The following is a 20,493-nucleotide window of genomic DNA, read 5'->3' as shown; positions in this document are numbered from 1 at the left end:
GTTTGCCCAAAGAGTGGGATGTTTGGATAGCATGTGACGGCTCATGCTGGTGGTGGAGAGGTTGTTAATATTTTTCCCCCTGCTCAGGCGGGTCTTGCACACCTTGCAAATCGCCATGGTAACATCCTCAGTGCAGTCTTCAAAGAAAGCCCAGACTTTGGAGCACCTGCCTCCTTGCTGGCGATTTCTGTTTGCTCCTCTTTTGCCTCTCACTTGAACTTCCACGCTTGTGGTGCCTGAAATTGCGCGCCGCCTACCTTGTGGCACAAGGCGAACTCGTGCAGCAGTGGGTTCTTCAACAGACTCATCTGTGCTGCTGCTACGACGGCGATGTTCTCGTTCACAAACAAAATCTGGGTCTCTGTCCACATTGTCCATACCCTCCTCTTCCATCTCCTCAAACTCGTCATATGTCATTGTGGGCCACCGCCGTGGAGTAGAGCTCCCCACAACAACCTCTGCGCAGCACACTCCAACGTCGTCTTCCAAATCTTGTCGGCCGACCTCCTGCAATTGCAACCCCTCCTGCCCAAATTGCTCTGGGATTTGGGTTTCCGAGTCCTCTTCGGACTCGCCTTGTATTTCAGTGCGCGGTGCATTTCCCACAGTTAACGGTTGTGAATCCAGGCACAACATTTCTGGCTGTTCCTCCATTGACCTTTGAAAGGTGGAAGTTTGTTGGGCTGGGAATAGCTGCTGCGAATACCCCATTGTGTCCTGAGGTAATTCATCGGACTGGTTATCTGGCAGTTGTGTGCGTGGTGTCGCTGCCGGTTGTGTCAGCTTTGTGCCCACTGGCTCCTTGTAACTGGCTGAGGACTCGGACCTCGTGCGTGATGTGCTGGTGCTGCTTAACCCACTGCTGGACGCTTGAGAGGTCATCCAAGTAATTATCTGGTCCTGTTCTTTTGGATTTGTGAGGGTTGTTGTCCTGGACAACATGGGCGGTATTGAGTGGGTTTTCTTGGGTGCTCCCCTGTGGCCTGTACGTGAACCGTCAGGGGAAACACCTCTTCCCTTGCCCCTCCCTCTTTCACCGGATTTCTTCCTCATTTCACTTATCCTTACAGTACACGCTGACTGGCAGCAGTACAGTGGCAGTACAGAAATGCTATACAGTACCACTATTCCCAGCAGCGACACAGAGCACAATGCTATACAGTGACGGGTGAGCGGTGTACCACTATTCCCAGCAGCGACACAGAGCACAATGCTATACAGTGGCGAACGAGCGGTGTACCACTATTCCCAGCAGACACAGAACAGTACACAGAATGCTATATAGTGTGGCTGAACGAGCGGTGTACCACTATTCCCAGCAGACACAGAACAGTACACAGAATGCTATATAGTGTGGCTGAACGAGCGGTGTACCACTATTCCCAGCAGACACAGAACAGTACACAGAATGCTATATAGTGTGGCTGAACGAGCGGTGTACTACTGTTCCCAGCAGACACAGAACAGTACACAGAATGCTATATAGTGTGGCTGAACGAGCGGTGTACCACTATTCCCAGCAGACACAGAACAGTACACAGAATGCTATATAGTGTGGCTGAACGAGCGGTGTACTACTGTTCCCAGCAGACACAGAACAGTACACAGAATGCTATATAGTGTGGCTGAACGAGCGGTGTACTACTGTTCCCAGCAGACACAGAACAGTACACAGAATGCTATATAGTGTGGCTGAACGAGCGGTGTACTACTGTTCCCAGCAGACACAGAACAGTACACAGAATGCTATATAGTGTGGCTGAACGAGCGGTGTACTACTGTTCCCAGCAGACACAGAACAGTACACAGAATGCTATATAGTGTGGCTGAACGAGCGGTGTACTACTGTTCCCAGCAGACACAGAACAGTACACAGAATGCTATATAGTGTGGCTGAACGAGCGGTGTACCACTATTCCCAGCAGACACAGAACAGTACACAGAATGCTATATAGTGTGGCTGAACGAGCGGTGTACTACTGTTCCCAGCAGACACAGAACAGTACACAGAATGCTATATAGTGTGGCTGAACGAGCGGTGTACCACTATTCCCAGCAGACACAGAACAGTACACAGAATGCTATATAGTGTGGCTGAACGAGCGGTGTACTACTGTTCCCAGCAGTGACACACAATGACTGGGGGGGACCCTGGCTAGCGTGGCTGGAGCGCGAACTACCCTGCCTGCCTACCCAAAGCTAAACCCACAGACAAATGGCGGAGATATGACGTGGTTCGGGTATTTATTCACCCGAACCACGTGACCGTTCGGCCAATCAGAGCGCGTTCGGGTCCGAACCACGTGACCCGTTCGGCCAATCACAGCGCTAGCCGAACGTTCGGGGAACGTTCGGCCATGCGCTCTTAGTTCGGCCATATGGCCGAACGGTTTGGCCGAGCACCGTCAGGTGTTCGGCCGAACTCGAACATCACCCGAACAGGGTGATGTTCTGCAGAACCCGAACAGTGGCGAACACTGTTCGCCCAACACTACCTGAGAACAGACAGGAAAAGAAGTCAGAAAAACACACAAAAAAAAACCCACAACCAAAGAAAAAAAAATCATTTTTAATTTTGATTAGTCTGTATTGTACTTGCGCGGCGCAGTTGCTGCAGGTCAAAAAAACCATGAACGGATCACTTTCCTTCACGTTTGCACGTTGTCCTCTGCAAGAAAAGCAGCTGCATCCTTCCCCCAGAGAGCTTCCAGCGGACTGGCAGGCAGAGCCCTGGCTGCAGCCCCTTTACTTAGCAGCTGCCTGGGCTCAGAGCATTGTGACATCATCGGTTGGCTTCCTGCATGACTCAGCACCACCTGCTCAGGTGCCTGCTTCAGTGCCAGGCTGTGAGAGTGTGCAGCAGGCTAGGAAGGCAACTCCTGTTTAGGCTCTCCACTCCCCGGCCTGTGTCTCCCTCTTGTGGCACACCGCGCACGTCCACACAGACAGAGAGATATGAAGAGGAAGGAGGATGAACGAAAGAAAGATGCACTGTGTTCTCAAACAGCCAGCCAGGCTAGAGACTTGACTTCTTCCTCTGCCCTCCACACTCTCTCCTAGCGTGTTGCCAGAATGCAGGGAGCCGGAAGCCTACTTTACTTTTCTCTTCGACGTGGAGGCACGGCAGCGGAGGGGTGATGGCTGTCCCGGCGCCGGGCGGGGCCATGCTAATGTAATCTGGCGGCAGCTGAGCCTGGCCCGTGCGTCTGCGTTTAGCACAGGTGCGCCCATCCCGGGGGACCGGCAGGCCTGCACAGGCAGTGGGAACGGGGCCCCCCCCTGGCAGCTGGTAGCTGGCCGGGGTTAGCCGGCTGTGCGGGGCAGTGCTGGGTTGTGCGCTGTTCGCCGCTGCTGCATTTAGAAGGTATTTAGGGTTATCGCTTCTCGGCCTTTTGGCTAAGATCATGTGTAGTATTTGTTCTTATCAGTTTAATATCTGATACGTCCCCTATCTGGGGACCATATATTAAATGGATTTTTGGAACAGGGAGATGGAAGAAGAGCTTGCTCTGTCCACTCCGAGCATCGACCTGGTATTGCAGTACCTCCAGGACCGGTGCACTACTCTCTCTAACTAGTGTCAAAAAACAGATCAAAACTACTCAAATACCCAGCTGAATAACTAAGTGTAGGGAAGTGTAGTGGAGAAATTAAGTGTCCCTCTGCAAAGTGAATTTGCCAGTAGCAAGTGTTGTGTATTGTCCACCCTGCTGTGCGGTCTATGTCTGTGCTGCTACTGTTGGGTGCAGGATACATTGTGAAATCCACAATAAAAACAATGTTTCAAATCTGTGTGTGCCTATTTTTGTGCATCTGTGTCATTTATTCATGGACTCTGTATTTCGCATTGGTTATCAGAACCTGAGAACAGACAGGAAAAGAAGTCAGAAAAACACACAAAAAAAACCCCCACAACCAAAGAAAAAAAAATCATTTTTAATTTTGATTAGTCTGTATTGTACTTGCGCGGCGCAGTTGCTGCAGGTCAAAAAAACCATGAACGGATCACTTTCCTTCACGTTTGCACGTTGTCCTCTGCAAGAAAAGCAGCTGCATCCTTCCCCCAGAGAGCTTCCAGCGGACTGGCAGGCAGAGCCCTGGCTGCAGCCCCTTTACTTAGCAGCTGCCTGGGCTCAGAGCATTGTGACATCATCGGTTGGCTTCCTGCATGACTCAGCACCACCTGCTCAGGTGCCTGCTTCAGTGCCAGGCTGTGAGAGTGTGCAGCAGGCTAGGAAGGCAACTCCTGTTTAGGCTCTCCACTCCCCGGCCTGTGTCTCCCTCTTGTGGCACACCGCGCACGTCCACACAGACAGAGAGATATGAAGAGGAAGGAGGATGAACGAAAGAAAGATGCACTGTGTTCTCAAACAGCCAGCCAGGCTAGAGACTTGACTTCTTCCTCTGCCCTCCACACTCTCTCCTAGCGTGTTGCCAGAATGCAGGGAGCCGGAAGCCTACTTTACTTTTCTCTTCGACGTGGAGGCACGGCAGCGGAGGGGTGATGGCTGTTCCGGCGCTGGGCGGGGCCATGCTAATGTAAATAGGCGGCAGCTGAGCCGGGCCCGTGCATCTGCGTTTAGCACAGGTGCGCCCATCCCGGGGGCCCGGCAGGCCTGCACAGGCAGTGGGAAGGGGGCCCCCCCTGGCAGCTGGTAGCTGGCTGGGGTTAGCCGGCTGTGCGGGGCAGTGCTGGGTTGTGCGCTTTTCGCATCTGCTGCATTTAGAAGGTAATTAGGGTTATCGCTTCTCGGCCTTTTGGCTAAGATCAAGTGTAGTATTTGTTCTTATCAGTTTAATATCTGATACGTCCCCTATCTGGGGACCATATATTAAATGGATTTTTGGAACAGGGAGATGGAAGAAGAGCTTGCTCTGTCCACTCCGCGCATCGACCTGGTATTGCAGTACCTCCAGGACCGGTGCACTACTCTCTCTAACTAGTGTCAAAAAACAGATCAAAACTACTCAAATACCCAGCTGACTAACTAACTAAGTGTAGGGAAGTGTAGTGGAGAAATTAAGTGTCCCTCTGCAAAGTGAATTTGCCAGTAGCAAGTGTTGTGTATTGTCCACCCTGCTGTGCGGTCTATGTCTGTGCTGCTACTGTTGGGTGCAGGATACATTGTGAAATCCACAATAAAAACATTGTTTCAAATCTGTGTGTGCCTATTTTTGTGCATCTGTGTCATTTATTCATGGACTCTGTATTTCGCATTGGTTATCAGAATCTGAGAACAGACAGGAAAAGAAGTCAGAAAAACACACAAAAAAAACCCACAACCAAAGAAAAAAAAATCATTTTTAATTTTGATTAGTCTGTATTGTACTTGTGCGGCGCAGTTGCTGTAGGTCAAAAAAACCATGAACGGATCACTTTCCTTCACGTTTGCACGTTGTCCTCTGCAAGAAAAGCAGCTGCATCCTTCCCCCAGAGAGCTTCCAGCGGACTGGCAGGCAGAGCCCTGGCTGCAGCCCCTTTACTTAGCAGCTGCCTGGGCTCAGAGCATTGTGACATCATCGGTTGGCTTCCTGCATGACTCAGCACCACCTGCTCAGGTGCCTGCTTCAGTGCCAGGCTGTGAGAGTGTGCAGCAGGCTAGGAAGGCAACTCCTGTTTAGGCTCTCCACTCCCCGGCCTGTGTCTCCCTCTTGTGGCACACCGCGCACGTCCACACAGACAGAGAGATATGAAGAGGAAGGAGGATGAACGAAAGAAAGATGCACTGTGTTCTCAAACAGCCAGCCAGGCTAGAGACTTGACTTCTTCCTCTGCCCTCCACACTCTCTCCTAGCGTGTTGCCAGAATGCAGGGAGCCGGAAGCCTACTTTACTTTTCTCTTCGACGTGGAGGCACGGCAGCGGAGGGGTGATGGCTGTTCCGGCGCTGGGCGGGGCCATGCTAATGTAATCAGGCGGCAGCTGAGCCTGGCCCGTGCGTCTGCGTTTAGCACAGGTGCGCCCATCCCGGGGGCCCGGCAGGCCTGCACAGGCAGTGGGAAGGGGGCCCCCCCCCCTGGCAGCTGGTAGCTGGCCGGGGTTAGCCGGCTGTGCGGGGCAGTGCTGGGTTGTGCGCTGTTCGCCGCTGCTGCATTTAGAAGGTAATTAGGGTTATCGCTTCTCGGCCTTTTGGCTAAGATCAAGTGTAGAATTTGTTCTTATCAGTTTAATATCTGATACGTCCCCTATCTGGGGACCATATATTAAATGGATTTTTGGAACAGGGAGATGGAAGAAGAGCTTGCTCTGTCCACTCCGCGCATCGACCTGGTATTGCAGTAACTCCAGGACCGGTGCACTACTCTCTCTAACTAGTGTCAAAAAACAGATCAAAACGACTCAAATACCCAGCTGACTAACTAACTAAGTGTAGGGAAGTGTAGTGGAGAAATTAAGTGTCCCTCTGCAAAGTGAATTTGCCAGTAGCAAGTGTTGTGTATTGTCCACCCTGCTGTGCGGTCTATGTCTGTGCTGCTACTGTTGGGTGCAGGATACATTGTGAAATCCACAATAAAAAAATAGTTTCACATCTGTGTGTGCCTATTTTTGTGCATCTGTGTCATTTATTCATGGACTCTGTATTTCGCATTGGTTATCAGAACCTGAGAACAGACAGGAAAAGAAGTCAGAAAAGCACACAAAAAAAACCCCACAACCAAAGAAAAAAAAATCATTTTTAATTTTGATTAGTCTGTATTGTACTTGCGCGGCGCAGTTGCTGCAGGTCAAAAAAACCATGAACGGATCACTTTCCTTCACGTTTGCACGTTGTCCTCTGCAAGAAAAGCAGCTGCATCCTTCCCCCAGAGAGCTTCCAGCGGACTGGCAGGCAGAGCCCTGGCTGCAGCCCCTTTACTTAGCAGCTGCCTGGGCTCAGAGCATTGTGACATCATCGGTTGGCTTCCTGCATGACTCAGCACCACCTGCTCAGGTGCCTGCTTCAGTGCCAGGCTGTGAGAGTGTGCAGCAGGCTAGGAAGGCAACTCCTGTTTAGGCTCTCCACTCCCCGGCCTGTGTCTCCCTCTTGTGGCACACCGCGCACGTCCACACAGACAGAGAGATATGAAGAGGAAGGAGGATGAACGAAAGAAAGATGCACTGTGTTCTCAAACAGCCAGCCAGGCTAGAGACTTGACTTCTTCCTCTGCCCTCCACACTCTCTCCTAGCGTGTTGCCAGAATGCAGGGAGCCGGAAGCCTACTTTACTTTTCTCTTCGACGTGGAGGCACGGCAGCGGAGGGGTGATGGCTGTCCCGGCGCCGGGCGGGGCCATGCTAATGTAATCTGGCGGCAGCTGAGCCGGGCCCGTGCATCTGCGTTTAGCACAGGTGCGCCCATCCCGGGGGCCCGGCAGGCCTGCACAGGCAGTGGGAAGGGGGCCCCCCTGGCAGCTGGTAGCTGGCTGGGGTTAGCCGGCTGTGCGGGGCAGTGCTGGGTTGTGCGCTTTTCGCATCTGCTGCATTTAGAAGGTAATTAGGGTTATCGCTTCTCGGCCTTTTGGCTAAGATCAAGTGTAGTATCTGTTCTTATCAGTTTAATATCTGATACGTCCCCTATCTGGGGACCATATATTAAATGGATTTTTGGAACAGGGAGATGGAAGAAGAGCTTGCTCTGTCCACTCTGCGCATCGACCTGGTATTGCAGTACCTCCAGGACCGGTGCACTACTCTCTCTAACTAGTGTCAAAAAACAGATCAAAACTACTCAAATACCCAGCTGACTAACTAACTAAGTGTAGGGAAGTGTAGTGGAGAAATTAAGTGTCCCTCTGCAAAGTGAATTTGCCAGTAGCAAGTGTTGTGTATTGTCCACCCTGCTGTGCGGTCTATGTCTGTGCTGCTACTGTTGGGTGCAGGATACATTGTGAAATCCACAATAAAAACATTGTTTCAAATCTGTGTGTGCCTATTTTTGTGCATCTGTGTCATTTATTCATGGACTCTGTATTTCGCATTGGTTATCAGAACCTGAGAACAGACAGGAAAAGAAGTCAGAAAAACACACAAAAAAAACCCACAACCAAAGAAAAAAAAATCATTTTTAATTTTGATTAGTCTGTATTGTACTTGTGCGGCGCAGTTGCTGTAGGTCAAAAAAACCATGAACGGATCACTTTCCTTCACGTTTGCACGTTGTCCTCTGCAAGAAAAGCAGCTGCATCCTTCCCCCAGAGAGCTTCCAGCGGACTGGCAGGCAGAGCCCTGGCTGCAGCCCCTTTACTTAGCAGCTGCCTGGGCTCAGAGCATTGTGACATCATCAGTTGGCTTCCTGCATGACTCAGCACCACCTGCTCAGGTGCCTGCTTCAGTGCCAGGCTGTGAGAGTGTGCAGCAGGCTAGGAAGGCAACTCCTGTTTAGGCTCTCCACTCCCCGGCCTGTGTCTCCCTCTTGTGGCACACCGCGCACGTCCACACAGACAGAGAGATATGAAGAGGAAGGAGGATGAACGAAAGAAAGATGCACTGTGTTCTCAAACAGCCAGCCAGGCTAGAGACTTGACTTCTTCCTCTGCCCTCCACACTCTCTCCTAGCGTGTTGCCAGAATGCAGGGAGCCGGAAGCCTACTTTACTTTTCTCTTCGACGTGGAGGCACGGCAGCGGAGGGGTGATGGCTGTTCCGGCGCTGGGCGGGGCCATGCTAATGTAATCAGGCGGCAGCTGAGCCTGGCCCGTGCGTCTGCGTTTAGCACAGGTGCGCCCATCCCGGGGGCCCGGCAGGCCTGCACAGGCAGTGGGAAGGGGGCCCCCCCCCTGGCAGCTGGTAGCTGGCCGGGGTTAGCCGGCTGTGCGGGGCAGTGCTGGGTTGTGCGCTGTTCGCCGCTGCTGCATTTAGAAGGTAATTAGGGTTATCGCTTCTCGGCCTTTTGGCTAAGATCAAGTGTAGAATTTGTTCTTATCAGTTTAATATCTGATACGTCCCCTATCTGGGGACCATATATTAAATGGATTTTTGGAACAGGGAGATGGAAGAAGAGCTTGCTCTGTCCACTCCGCGCATCGACCTGGTATTGCAGTACCTCCAGGACCGGTGCACTACTCTCTCTAACTAGTGTCAAAAAACAGATCAAAACGACTCAAATACCCAGCTGACTAACTAACTAAGTGTAGGGAAGTGTAGTGGAGAAATTAAGTGTCCCTCTGCAAAGTGAATTTGCCAGTAGCAAGTGTTGTGTATTGTCCACCCTGCTGTGCGGTCTATGTCTGTGCTGCTACTGTTGGGTGCAGGATACATTGTGAAATCCACAATAAAAAAATAGTTTCACATCTGTGTGTGCCTATTTTTGTGCATCTGTGTCATTTATTCATGGACTCTGTATTTCGCATTGGTTATCAGAACCTGAGAACAGACAGGAAAAGAAGTCAGAAAAACACACAAAAAAAACCCCACAACCAAAGAAAAAAAAATCATTTTTAATTTTGATTAGTCTGTATTGTACTTGCGCGGCGCAGTTGCTGCAGGTCAAAAAAACCATGAACGGATCACTTTCCTTCACGTTTGCACGTTGTCCTCTGCAAGAAAAGCAGCTGCATCCTTCCCCCAGAGAGCTTCCAGCGGACTGGCAGGCAGAGCCCTGGCTGCAGCCCCTTTACTTAGCAGCTGCCTGGGCTCAGAGCATTGTGACATCATCGGTTGGCTTCCTGCATGACTCAGCACCACCTGCTCAGGTGCCTGCTTCAGTGCCAGGCTGTGAGAGTGTGCAGCAGGCTAGGAAGGCAACTCCTGTTTAGGCTCTCCACTCCCCGGCCTGTGTCTCCCTCTTGTGGCACACCACGCACGTCCACACAGACAGAGAGATATGAAGAGGAAGGAGGATGAACGAAAGAAAGATGCACTGTGTTCTCAAACAGCCAGCCAGGCTAGAGACTTGACTTCTTCCTCTGCCCTCCACACTCTCTCCTAGCGTGTTGCCAGAATGCAGGGAGCCGGAAGCCTACTTTACTTTTCTCTTCGACGTGGAGGCACGGCAGCGGAGGGGTGATGGCTGTTCCGGCGCTGGGCGGGGCCATGCTAATGTAATCAGGCGGCAGCTGAGCCTGGCCCGTGCGTCTGCGTTTAGCACAGGTGCGCCCATCCCGGGGGCCCGGCATGCCTGCACAGGCAGTGGGAAGGGCCCCCCTCCCCTGGCAGCTGGTAGCTGGCCGGGGTTAGCCGGCTGTGCGGGGCAGTGCTGGGTTGTGCGCTGTTCGCCGCTGCTGCATTTAGAAGGTAATTAGGGTTATCGCTTCTCGGCCTTTTGGCTAAGATCAAGTGTAGTATCTGTTCTTATCAGTTTAATATCTGATACGTCCCCTATCTGGGGACCATATATTAAATGGATTTTTGGAACAGGGAGATGGAAGAAGAGCTTGCTCTGTCCACTCCGCGCATCGACCTGGTATTGCAGTACCTCCAGGACCGGTGCACTACTCTCTCTAACTAGTGTCAAAAAACAGATCAAAACGACTCAAATACCCAGCTGACTAACTAACTAAGTGTAGGGAAGTGTAGTGGAGAAATTAAGTGTCCCTCTGCAAAGTGAATTTGCCAGTAGCAAGTGTTGTGTATTGTCCACCCTGCTGTGCGGTCTATGTCTGTGCTGCTACTGTTGGGTGCAGGATACATTGTGAAATCCACAATAAAAACATTGTTTCAAATCTGTGTGTGCCTATTTTTGTGCATCTGTGTCATTTATTCATGGACTCTGTATTTCGCATTGGTTATCAGAACCTGAGAACAGACAGGAAAAGAAGTCAGAAAAACACACAAAAAAAAACCCACAACCAAAGAAAAAAAAAATCATTTTTAATTTTGATTAGTCTGTATTGTACTTGCGCGGCGCAGTTACTAAAGGTCAAAAAAACCATGAACGGATCACTTTCCTTCACGTTTGCACGTTGTCCTCTGCAAGAAAAGCAGCTGCATCCTTCCCCCAGAGAGCTTCCAGCGGACTGGCAGGCAGAGCCCTGGCTGCAGCCCCTTTACTTAGCAGCTGCCTGGGCTCAGAGCATTGTGACATCATCGGTTGGCTTCCTGCATGACTCAGCACCACCTGCTCAGGTGCCTGCTTCAGTGCCAGGCTGTGAGAGTGTGCAGCAGGCTAGGAAGGCAACTCCTGTTTAGGCTCTCCACTCCCCGGCCTGTGTCTCCCTCTTGTGGCACACCGCGCACGTCCACACAGACAGAGAGATATGAAGAGGAAGGAGGATGAACGAAAGAAAGATGCACTGTGTTCTCAAACAGCCAGCCAGGCTAGAGACTTGACTTCTTCCTCTGCCCTCCACACTCTCTCCTAGCGTGTTGCCAGAATGCAGGGAGTCGGAAGCCTACTTTACTTTTCTCTTCGACGTGGAGGCATGGCAGCGGAGGGGTGATGGCTGTTCCGGTGCTGGGCGGGGCCATGCTAATGTAATCAGGCGGCAGCTGAGCCTGGCCCGTGCGTCTGCGTTTAGCACAGGTGCGCCCATCCCGGGGGCCCGGCAGGCCTGCACAGGCAGTGGGAAGGGGGCCCCCCCTGGCAGCTGGTAGCTGGCTGGGGTTAGCCGGCTGTGCGGGGCAGTGCTGGGTTGTGCGCTGTTCGCCGCTGCTGCATTTAGAAGGTAATTAGGGTTATCGCTTCTCTGCCTTTTGGCTAAGATCAAGTGTAGTATCTGTTCTTATCAGTTTAATATCTGATACGTCCCCTATCTGGGGACCATATATTAAATGGATTTTTGGAACAGGGAGATGGAAGAAGAGCTTGCTCTGTCCACTCCGCGCATCGACCTGGTATTGCAGTACCTCCAGGACCGGTGCACTACTCTCTCTAACTAGTGTCAAAAAACAGATCAAAACTACTCAAATACCCAGCTGACTAACTAACTAAGTGTAGGGAAGTGTAGTGGAGAAATTAAGTGTCCCTCTGCAAAGTGAATTTGCCAGTAGCAAGTGTTGTGTATTGTCCACCCTGCTGTGCGGTCTATGTCTGTGCTGCTACTGTTGGGTGCAGGATACATTGTGAAATCCACAATAAAAACATTGTTTCAAATCTGTGTGTGCCTATTTTTGTGCATCTGTGTCATTTATTCATGGACTCTGTATTTCGCATTGGTTATCAGAACCTGAGAACAGACAGGGAAAGAAGTCAGAAAAACACACAAAAAAAAACCCCACAACCAAAGAAAAAAAAATCATTTTTAATTTTGATTAGTCTGTATTGTACTTGCGCGGCGCAGTTGCTGCAGGTCAAAAAAACCATGAACGGATCACTTTCCTTCACGTTTGCACGTTGTCCTCTGCAAGAAAAGAAGCTGCATCCTTCCCCCAGAGAGCTTCCAGCGGACTGGCAGGCAGAGCCCTGGCTGCAGCCCCTTTACTTAGCAGCTGCCTGGGCTCAGAGCATTGTGACATCATCGGTTGGCTTCCTGCATGACTCAGCACCACCTGCTCAGGTGCCTGCTTCAGTGCCAGGCTGTGAGAGTGTGCAGCAGGCTAGGAAGGCAACTCCTGTTTAGGCTCTCCACTCCCCGGCCTGTGTCTCCCTCTTGTGGCACACCGCGCACGTCCACACAGACAGAGAGATATGAAGAGGAAGGAGGATGAACGAAAGAAAGATGCACTGTGTTCTCAAACAGCCAGCCAGGCTAGAGACTTGACTTCTTCCTCTGCCCTCCACACTCTCTCCTAGCGTGTTGCCAGAATGCAGGGAGCCGGAAGCCTACTTTGCTTTTCTCTTCGACGTGGAGGCACGGCAGCGGAGGGGTGATGGCTGTTCCGGCGCTGGGCGGGGCCATGCTAATGTAATCAGGCGGCAGCTGAGCCTGGCCCGTGCGTCTGCGTTTAGCACAGGTGCGCCCATCCCGGGGGCCCGGCAGGCCTGCACAGGCAGTGGGAAGGGGGCCCTGGCAGCTGGTAGCTGGCCGGGGTTAGCCGGCTGTGCGGGGCAGTGCTGGGTTGTGCGCTTTTCGCCGCTGCTGCATTTAGAAGGTAATTAGGGTTATCGCTTCTCGGCCTTTTGGCTAAGATCAAGTGTAGTATTTGTTCTTATCAGTTTAATATCTGATACGTCCCCTATCTGGGGACCATATATTAAATGGATTTTTGGAACAGGGAGATGGAAGAAGAGCTTGCTCTGTCCACTCCGCGCATCGACCTGGTATTGCAGTACCTCCAGGACCGGTGCACTACTCTCTCTAACTAGTGTCAAAAAACAGATCAAAACTACTCAAATACCCAGCTGACTAACTAAGTGTAGGGAAGTGTAGTGGAGAAATTAAGTGTCCCTCTGCAAAGTGAATTTGCCAGTAGCAAGTGTTGTGTATTGTCCACCCTGCTGTGCGGTCTATGTCTGTGCTGCTACTGTTGGGTGCAGGATACATTGTGAAATCCACAATAAAAACATTGTTTCAAATCTGTGTGTGCCTATTTTTGTGCATTTGTGTCATTTATTCATGGACTCTGTATTTCGCATTGGTTATCAGAACCTGAGAACAGACAGGAAAAGAAGTCAGAAAAACACACAAAAAAAACCCCACAACCAAAGAAAAAAAAATCATTTTTAATTTTGATTAGTCTGTATTGTACTTGCGCGGCGCAGTTGCTGCAGGTCAAAAAAACCATGAACGGATCACTTTCCTTCACGTTTGCACGTTGTCCTCTGCAAGAAAAGCAGCTGCATCCTTCCCCCAGAGAGCTTCCAGCGGACTGGCAGGCAGAGCCCTGGCTGCAGCCCCTTTACTTAGCAGCTGCCTGGGCTCAGAGCATTGTGACATCATCGGTTGGCTTCCTGCATGACTCAGCACCACCTGCTCAGGTGCCTGCTTCAGTGCCAGGCTGTGAGAGTGTGCAGCAGGCTAGGAAGGCAACTCCTGTTTAGGCTCTCCACTCCCCGGCCTGTGTCTCCCTCTTGTGGCACACCGCGCACGTCCACACAGACAGAGAGATATGAAGAGGAAGGAGCATGAACGAAAGAAAGATGCACTGTGTTCTCAAACAGCCAGCCAGGCTAGAGACTTGACTTCTTCCTCTGCCCTCCACACTCTCTCCTAGCGTGTTGCCAGAATGCAGGGAGCCGGAAGCCTACTTTGCTTTTCTCTTCGACGTGGAGGCACGGCAGCGGAGGGGTGATGGCTGTTCCGGCGCTGGGCGGGGCCATGCTAATGTAATCAGGCGGCAGCTGAGCCTGGCCCGTGCGTCTGCGTTTAGCACAGGTGAGCCCATCCCGGGGGCCCGGCAGGCCTGCACAGGCAGTGGGAAGGGGGCCCCCCCCTGGCAGCTGGTAGCTGGCTGGGGTTAGCCGGCTGTGCGGGGCAGTGCTGGGTTGTGCGCTGTTTGCCGCTGCTGCATTTAGAAGGTAATTAGGGTTATCGCTTCTCGGCCCTTTGGCTAAGATCAAGTGTAGTATCTGTTCTTATCAGTTTAATATCTGATACGTCCCCTATCTGGGGACCATATATTAAATGGATTTTTGGAACAGGGAGATGGAAGAAGAGCTTGCTCTGTCCACTCCGCGCATCGACCTGGTATTGCAGTACCTCCAGGACCGGTGCACTACTCTCTCTAACTAGTGTCAAAAAACAGATCAAAACTACTCAAATACCCAGCTGACTAACTAACTAAGTGTAGGGAAGTGTAGTGGAGAAATTAAGTGTCCCTCTGCAAAGTGAATTTGCCAGTAGCAAGTGTTGTGTATTGTCCACCCTGCTGTGCGGTCTATGTCTGTGCTGCTACTGTTGGGTGCAGGATACATTGTGAAATCCACAATAAAAACATTGTTTCAAATCTGTGTGTGCCTATTTTTGTGCATCTGTGTCATTTATTCATGGACTCTGTATTTCGCATTGGTTATCAGAACCTGAGAACAGACAGGAAAAGAAGTCAGAAAAACACACACAAAAAAACCCCACAACCAAAGAAAAAAAAATCATTTTTAATTTTGATTAGTCTGTATTGTACTTGCGCGGCGCAGTTGCTGCAGGTCAAAAAAACCATGAACGGATCACTTTCCTTCACGTTTGCACGTTGTCCTCTGCAAGAAAAGCAGCTGCATCCTTCCCCCAGAGAGCTTCCAGCGGACTGGCAGGCAGAGCCCTGGCTGCAGCCCCTTTACTTAGCAGCTGCCTGGGCTCAGAGCATTGTGACATCATCGGTTGGCTTCCTGCATGACTCAGCACCACCTGCTCAGGTGCCTGCTTCAGTGCCAGGCTGTGAGAGTGTGCAGCAGGCTAGGAAGGCAACTCCTGTTTAGGCTCTCCACTCCCCGGCCTGTGTCTCCCTCTTGTGGCACACCGCGCACGTCCACACAGACAGAGAGATATGAAGAGGAAGGAGGATGAACGAAAGAAAGATGCACTGTGTTCTCAAACAGCCAGCCAGGCTAGAGACTTGACTTCTTCCTCTGCCCTCCACACTCTCTCCTAGCGTGTTGCCAGAATGCAGGGAGCCGGAAGCCTACTTTACTTTTCTCTTCGACGTGGAGGCACGGCAGCGGAGGGGTGATGGCTGTTCCGGCGCTGGGTGGGGCCATGCTAATGTGATCAGGCGGCAGCTGAGCCTGGCCCGTGCGTCTGCGTTTAGCACAGGTGCGCCCATCCCGGGGGCCCGGCAGGCCTGCACAGGCAGTGGGAAGGGCCCCCCCCCCCCTGGCAGCTGGTTGCTGGCCGGGGTTAGCCGGCTGTGCGGGGCAGTGCTGGGTTGTGCGCTGTTCGCCGCTGCTGCATTTAGAAGGTAATTAGGGTTATCGCTTCTCGGCCTTTTGGCTAAGATCAAGTGTAGTATTTGTTCTTATCAGTTTAATATCTGATACGTCCCCTATCTGGGGACCATATATTAAATGGATTTTTGGAACAGGGAGATGGAAGAAGAGCTTGCTCTGTCCACTCCGCGCATCGACCTGGTATTGCAGTACCTCCAGGACCGGTGCACTACTCTCTCTAACTAGTGTCAAAAAACAGATCAAAACTACTCAAATACCCAGCTGACTAACTAACTAAGTGTAGGGAAGTGTAGTGGAGAAATTAAGTGTCCCTCTGCAAAGTGAATTTGCCAGTAGCAAGTGTTGTGTATTGTCCACCCTGCTGTGCGGTCTATGTCTGTGCTGCTACTGTTGGGTGCAGGATACATTGTGAAATCCACAATAAAAACATTGTTTCAAATCTGTGTGTGCCTATTTTTGTGCATCTGTGTCATTTATTCATGGACTCTGTATTTCGCATTGGTTATCAGAACCTGAGAACAGACAGGAAAAGAAGTCAGAAAAACACACAAAAAAAACCCCCACAACCAAAGAAAAAAAAATCATTTTTAATTTTGATTAGTCTGTATTGTACTTGCGCGGCGCAGTTGCTGCAGGTCAAAAAAACCATGAACGGATCACTTTCCTTCACGTTTGCACGTTGTCCTCTGCAAGAAAAGCAGCTGCATCCTTCCCCCAGAGAGCTTCCAGCGGACTGGCAGGCAGAGCCCTGGCTGCAGCCCCTTTACTTAGCAGCTGCCTGGGCTCAGAGCATTGTGACATCATCGGTTGGCTTCCTGCATGACTCAGCACCACCTGCTCAGGTGCCTGCTTCAGTGCCAGGCTGTGAGAGTGTGCAGCAGGCTAGGAAGGCAACTCCTGTTTAGGCTCTCCACTCCCCGGCCTGTGTCTCCCTCTTGTGGCACACCGCGCACGTCCACACAGACAGAGAGATATGAAGAGGAAGGAGGATGAACGAAAGAAAGATGCACTGTGTTCTCAAACAGCCAGCCAGGCTAGAGACTTGACTTCTTCCTCTGCCCTCCACACTCTCTCCTAGCGTGTTGCCAGAATGCAGGGAGCCGGAAGCCTACTTTACTTTTCTCTTCGACGTGGAGGCACGGCAGCGGAGGGGTGATGGCTGTTCCGGCGCTGGGCGGGGCCATGCTAATGTGATCAGGCGGCAGCTGAGCCTGGCCCGTGCGTCTGCGTTTAGCACAGGTGAGCCCATCCCGGGGGCCCGGCAGGCCTGCACAGGCAGTGGGAAGGGGGCCCCCCCCTGGCAGCTGGTAGCTGGCTGGGGTTAGCCGGCTGAGCGGGGCAGTGCTGGGTTGTGCGCTGTTCGCCGCTGCTGCATTTAGAAGGTAATTAGGGTTATCGCTTCTCGGCCCTTTGGCTAAGATCAAGTGTAGTATCTGTTCTTATCAGTTTAATATCTGATACGTCCCCTATCTGGGGACCATATATTAAATGGATTTTTGGAAGAGGGAGATGGAAGAAGAGCTTGCTCTGTCCACTCCGCGCATCGACCTGGTATTGCAGTACCTCCAGGACCGGTGCACTACTCTCTCTAACTAGTGTCAAAAAACAGATCAAAACTACTCAAATACCCAGCTGACTAACTAACTAAGTGTAGGGAAGTGTAGTGGAGAAATTAAGTGTCCCTCTGCAAAGTGAATTTGCCAGTAGCAAGTGTTGTGTATTGTCCACCCTGCTGTGCGGTCTATGTCTGTGCTGCTACTGTTGGGTGCAGGATACATTGTGAAATCCACAATAAAAACATTGTTTCAAATCTGTGTGTGCCTATTTTTGTGCATCTGTGTCATTTATTCATGGACTCTGTATTTCGCATTGGTTATCAGAACCTGAGAACAGACAGGAAAAGAAGTCAGAAAAACACACAAAAAAAACCCCCACAACCAAAGAAAAAAAAATCATTTTTAATTTTGATTAGTCTGTATTGTACTTGCGCGGCGCAGTTGCTGCAGGTCAAAAAAACCATGAACGGATCACTTTCCTTCACGTTTGCACGTTGTCCTCTGCAAGAAAAGCAGCTGCATCCTTCCCCCAGAGAGCTTCCAGCGGACTGGCAGGCAGAGCCCTGGCTGCAGCCCCTTTACTTAGCAGCTGCCTGGGCTCAGATCATTGTGACATCATCGGTTGGCTTCCTGCATGACTCAGCACCACCTGCTCAGGTGCCTGCTTCAGTGCCAGGCTGTGAGAGTGTGCAGCAGGCTAGGAAGGCAACTCCTGTTTAGGCTCTCCACTCCCCGGCCTGTGTCTCCCTCTTGTGGCACACCGCGCACGTCCACACAGACAGAGAAATATGAAGAGGAAGGAGGATGAACGAAAGAAAGATGCACTGTGTTCTCAAACAGCCAGCCAGGCTAGAGACTTGACTTCTTCCTCTGCCCTCCACACTCTCTCCTAGCGTGTTGCCAGAATGCAGGGAGCCGGAAGCCTACTTTACTTTTCTCTTCGACGTGGAGGCACGGCAGCGGAGGGGTGATGGCTGTTCCGGCGCTGGGCGGGGCCATGCTAATGTAATCAGGCGGCAGCTGAGCCTGGCCCGTGCGTCTGCGTTTAGCACAGGTGCGCCCATCCCGGGGGCCCGGCAGGCCTGCACAGGCAGTGGGAAGGGGGCCCCCCCCTGGCAGCTGGTAGCTGGCTGGGGTTAGCCGGCTGTGCGGGGCAGTGCTGGGTTGTGCGCTGTTCGCCGCTGCTGCATTTAGAAGGTAATTAGGGTTATCGCTTCTCGGCCTTTTGGCTAAGATCAAGTGTAGTATCTGTTCTTATCAGTTTAATATCTGATACGTCCCCTATCTGGGGACCATATATTAAATGGATTTTTGGAACAGGGAGATGGAAGAAGAGCTTGCTCTGTCCACTCCGCGCATCGACCTGGTATTGCAGTACCTCCAGGACCGGTGCACTACTCTCTCTAACTAGTGTCAAAAAACAGATCAAAACTACTCAAATACCCAGCTGACTAACTAACTAAGTGTAGGGAAGTGTAGTGGAGAAATTAAGTGTCCCTCTGCAAAGTGAATTTGCCAGTAGCAAGTGTTGTGTATTGTCCACCCTGCTGTGCGGTCTATGTCTGTGCTGCTACTGTTGGGTGCAGGATACATTGTGAAATCCACAATAAAAACATTGTTTCAAATCTGTGTGTGCCTATTTTTGTGCATCTGTGTCATTTATTCATGGACTCTGTATTTCGCATTGGTTATCAGAACCTGAGAACAGACAGGAAAAGAAGTCAGAAAAACACACAAAAAAAAACCCACAACCAAAGAAAAAAAAAAATCATTTTTAATTTTGATTAGTCTGTATTGTACTTGCGCGGCGCAGTTGCTGCAGGTCAAAAAAACCATGAACGGATCACTTTCCTTCACGTTTGCACGTTGTCCTCTGCAAGAAAAGCAGCTGCATCCTTCCCCCAGAGAGCTTCCAGCGGACTGGCAGGCAGAGCCCTGGCTGCAGCCCCTTTACTTAGCAGCTGCCTGGGCTCAGAGCATTGTGACATCATCGGTTGGCTTCCTGCATGACTCAGCACCACCTGCTCAGGTGCCTGCTTCAGTGCCAGGCTGTGAGAGTGTGCAGCAGGCTAGGAAGGCAACTCCTGTTTAGGCTCTCCACTCCCCGGCCTGTGTCTCCCTCTTGTGGCACACCGCGCACGTCCACACAGACAGAGAGATATGAAGAGGAAGGAGGATGAACGAAAGAAAGATGCACTGTGTTCTCAAACAGCCAGCCAGGCTAGAGACTTGACTTCTTCCTCTGCCCTCCACACTCTCTCCTAGCGTGTTGCCAGAATGCAGGGAGCCGGAAGCCTACTTTGCTTTTCTCTTCGACGTGGAGGCACGGCAGCGGAGGGGTGATGGCTGTTCCGGCGCTGGGCGGGGCCATGCTAATGTAATCAGGCGGCAGCTGAGCCTGGCCCGTGCGTCTGCGTTTAGCACAGGTGCGCCCATCCCGGGGGCCCGGCAGGCCTGCACAGGCAGTGGGAAGGGGGCCCTGGCAGCTGGTAGCTGGCCGGGGTTAGCCGGCTGTGCGGGGCAGTGCTGGGTTGTGCGCTGTTCGCCGCTGCTGCATTTAGAAGGTAATTAGGGTTATCGCTTCTCGGCCTTTTGGCTAAGATCAAGTGTAGTATTTGTTCTTATCAGTTTAATATCTGATACGTCCCATATCTGGGGACCATATATTAAATGGATTTTTGGAACAGGGAGATGGAAGAAGAGCTTGCTCTGTCCACTCCGCGCATCGACCTGGTATTGCAGTACCTCCAGGACCGGTGCACTACTCTCTCTAACTAGTGTCAAAAAACAGATCAAAACTACTCAAATACCCAGCTGACTAACTAAGTGTAGGGAAGTGTAGTGGAGAAATTAAGTGTCCCTCTGCAAAGTGAATTTGCCAGTAGCAAGTGTTGTGTATTGTCCACCCTGCTGTGCGGTCTATGTCTGTGCTGCTACTGTTGGGTGCAGGATACATTGTGAAATCCACAATAAAAACATTGTTTCAAATCTGTGTGTGCCTATTTTTGTGCATCTGTGTCATTTATTCATGGACTCTGTATTTCGCATTGGTTATCAGAACCTGAGAACAGACAGGAAAAGAAGTCAGAAAAACACACACAAAAAAAACCCACAACAGACCGAGATGGCCGCTTGAGAGAGGAGCTCCTGCCCGTACCACCGCAACCCGAGCCGCCATACGCATTCTCTCCGCTCCGGACACGCGGCTCCTAACGGGTCCGCTCACCAGGCTCTCCCTGCAGCTGATGCCACCCAAAGCGCCA

General features: G+C 51.4%; 13 non-coding genes across 13 annotated transcripts; all 13 read left to right on the top strand.

Annotated features, from left to right (window-relative positions):
• The first annotated feature begins 3,376 nt into the window (after positions 1 to 3,376).
• Positions 3,377 to 3,567, top strand: LOC137505672 (U2 spliceosomal RNA). The gene has a single exon (XR_011020278.1). It is a non-coding gene; the product is annotated as a U2 spliceosomal RNA (small nuclear RNA).
• A 1,175-nt stretch (positions 3,568 to 4,742) lies between these two features.
• LOC137505629 (U2 spliceosomal RNA) lies at positions 4,743 to 4,933 on the top strand. Its single transcript, XR_011020237.1, has one exon. It is a non-coding gene; the product is annotated as a U2 spliceosomal RNA (small nuclear RNA).
• Positions 4,934 to 6,113: 1,180 nt separating this feature from the next.
• LOC137505678 (U2 spliceosomal RNA) lies at positions 6,114 to 6,304 on the top strand. The gene has a single exon (XR_011020284.1). It is a non-coding gene; the product is annotated as a U2 spliceosomal RNA (small nuclear RNA).
• A 1,177-nt stretch (positions 6,305 to 7,481) lies between these two features.
• LOC137505617 (U2 spliceosomal RNA) lies at positions 7,482 to 7,672 on the top strand. The gene has a single exon (XR_011020225.1). It is a non-coding gene; the product is annotated as a U2 spliceosomal RNA (small nuclear RNA).
• Positions 7,673 to 8,851: 1,179 nt separating this feature from the next.
• LOC137505665 (U2 spliceosomal RNA) lies at positions 8,852 to 9,042 on the top strand. The gene has a single exon (XR_011020271.1). It is a non-coding gene; the product is annotated as a U2 spliceosomal RNA (small nuclear RNA).
• Positions 9,043 to 10,222: 1,180 nt separating this feature from the next.
• Positions 10,223 to 10,413, top strand: LOC137505524 (U2 spliceosomal RNA). The gene has a single exon (XR_011020134.1). It is a non-coding gene; the product is annotated as a U2 spliceosomal RNA (small nuclear RNA).
• Positions 10,414 to 11,592: 1,179 nt separating this feature from the next.
• LOC137505558 (U2 spliceosomal RNA) lies at positions 11,593 to 11,783 on the top strand. The gene has a single exon (XR_011020167.1). It is a non-coding gene; the product is annotated as a U2 spliceosomal RNA (small nuclear RNA).
• A 1,175-nt stretch (positions 11,784 to 12,958) lies between these two features.
• LOC137505628 (U2 spliceosomal RNA) lies at positions 12,959 to 13,149 on the top strand. Its single transcript, XR_011020236.1, has one exon. It is a non-coding gene; the product is annotated as a U2 spliceosomal RNA (small nuclear RNA).
• A 1,175-nt stretch (positions 13,150 to 14,324) lies between these two features.
• On the top strand, positions 14,325 to 14,515 carry LOC137505599 (U2 spliceosomal RNA). The gene has a single exon (XR_011020207.1). It is a non-coding gene; the product is annotated as a U2 spliceosomal RNA (small nuclear RNA).
• Positions 14,516 to 15,697: 1,182 nt separating this feature from the next.
• Positions 15,698 to 15,888, top strand: LOC137505627 (U2 spliceosomal RNA). The gene has a single exon (XR_011020235.1). It is a non-coding gene; the product is annotated as a U2 spliceosomal RNA (small nuclear RNA).
• A 1,180-nt stretch (positions 15,889 to 17,068) lies between these two features.
• On the top strand, positions 17,069 to 17,259 carry LOC137505612 (U2 spliceosomal RNA). Its single transcript, XR_011020220.1, has one exon. It is a non-coding gene; the product is annotated as a U2 spliceosomal RNA (small nuclear RNA).
• Positions 17,260 to 18,439: 1,180 nt separating this feature from the next.
• LOC137505523 (U2 spliceosomal RNA) lies at positions 18,440 to 18,630 on the top strand. The gene has a single exon (XR_011020133.1). It is a non-coding gene; the product is annotated as a U2 spliceosomal RNA (small nuclear RNA).
• Positions 18,631 to 19,806: 1,176 nt separating this feature from the next.
• LOC137505681 (U2 spliceosomal RNA) lies at positions 19,807 to 19,997 on the top strand. Its single transcript, XR_011020287.1, has one exon. It is a non-coding gene; the product is annotated as a U2 spliceosomal RNA (small nuclear RNA).
• Positions 19,998 to 20,493: the final 496 nt, after the last annotated feature.

This window comes from Hyperolius riggenbachi, chromosome 4, assembly GCF_040937935.1.
Source record: "Hyperolius riggenbachi isolate aHypRig1 chromosome 4, aHypRig1.pri, whole genome shotgun sequence".
NCBI classification, from domain to species: Eukaryota; Metazoa; Chordata; class Amphibia; order Anura; family Hyperoliidae; genus Hyperolius; species Hyperolius riggenbachi.
This window is presented reverse-complemented; position numbering and strand designations above follow the sequence as displayed.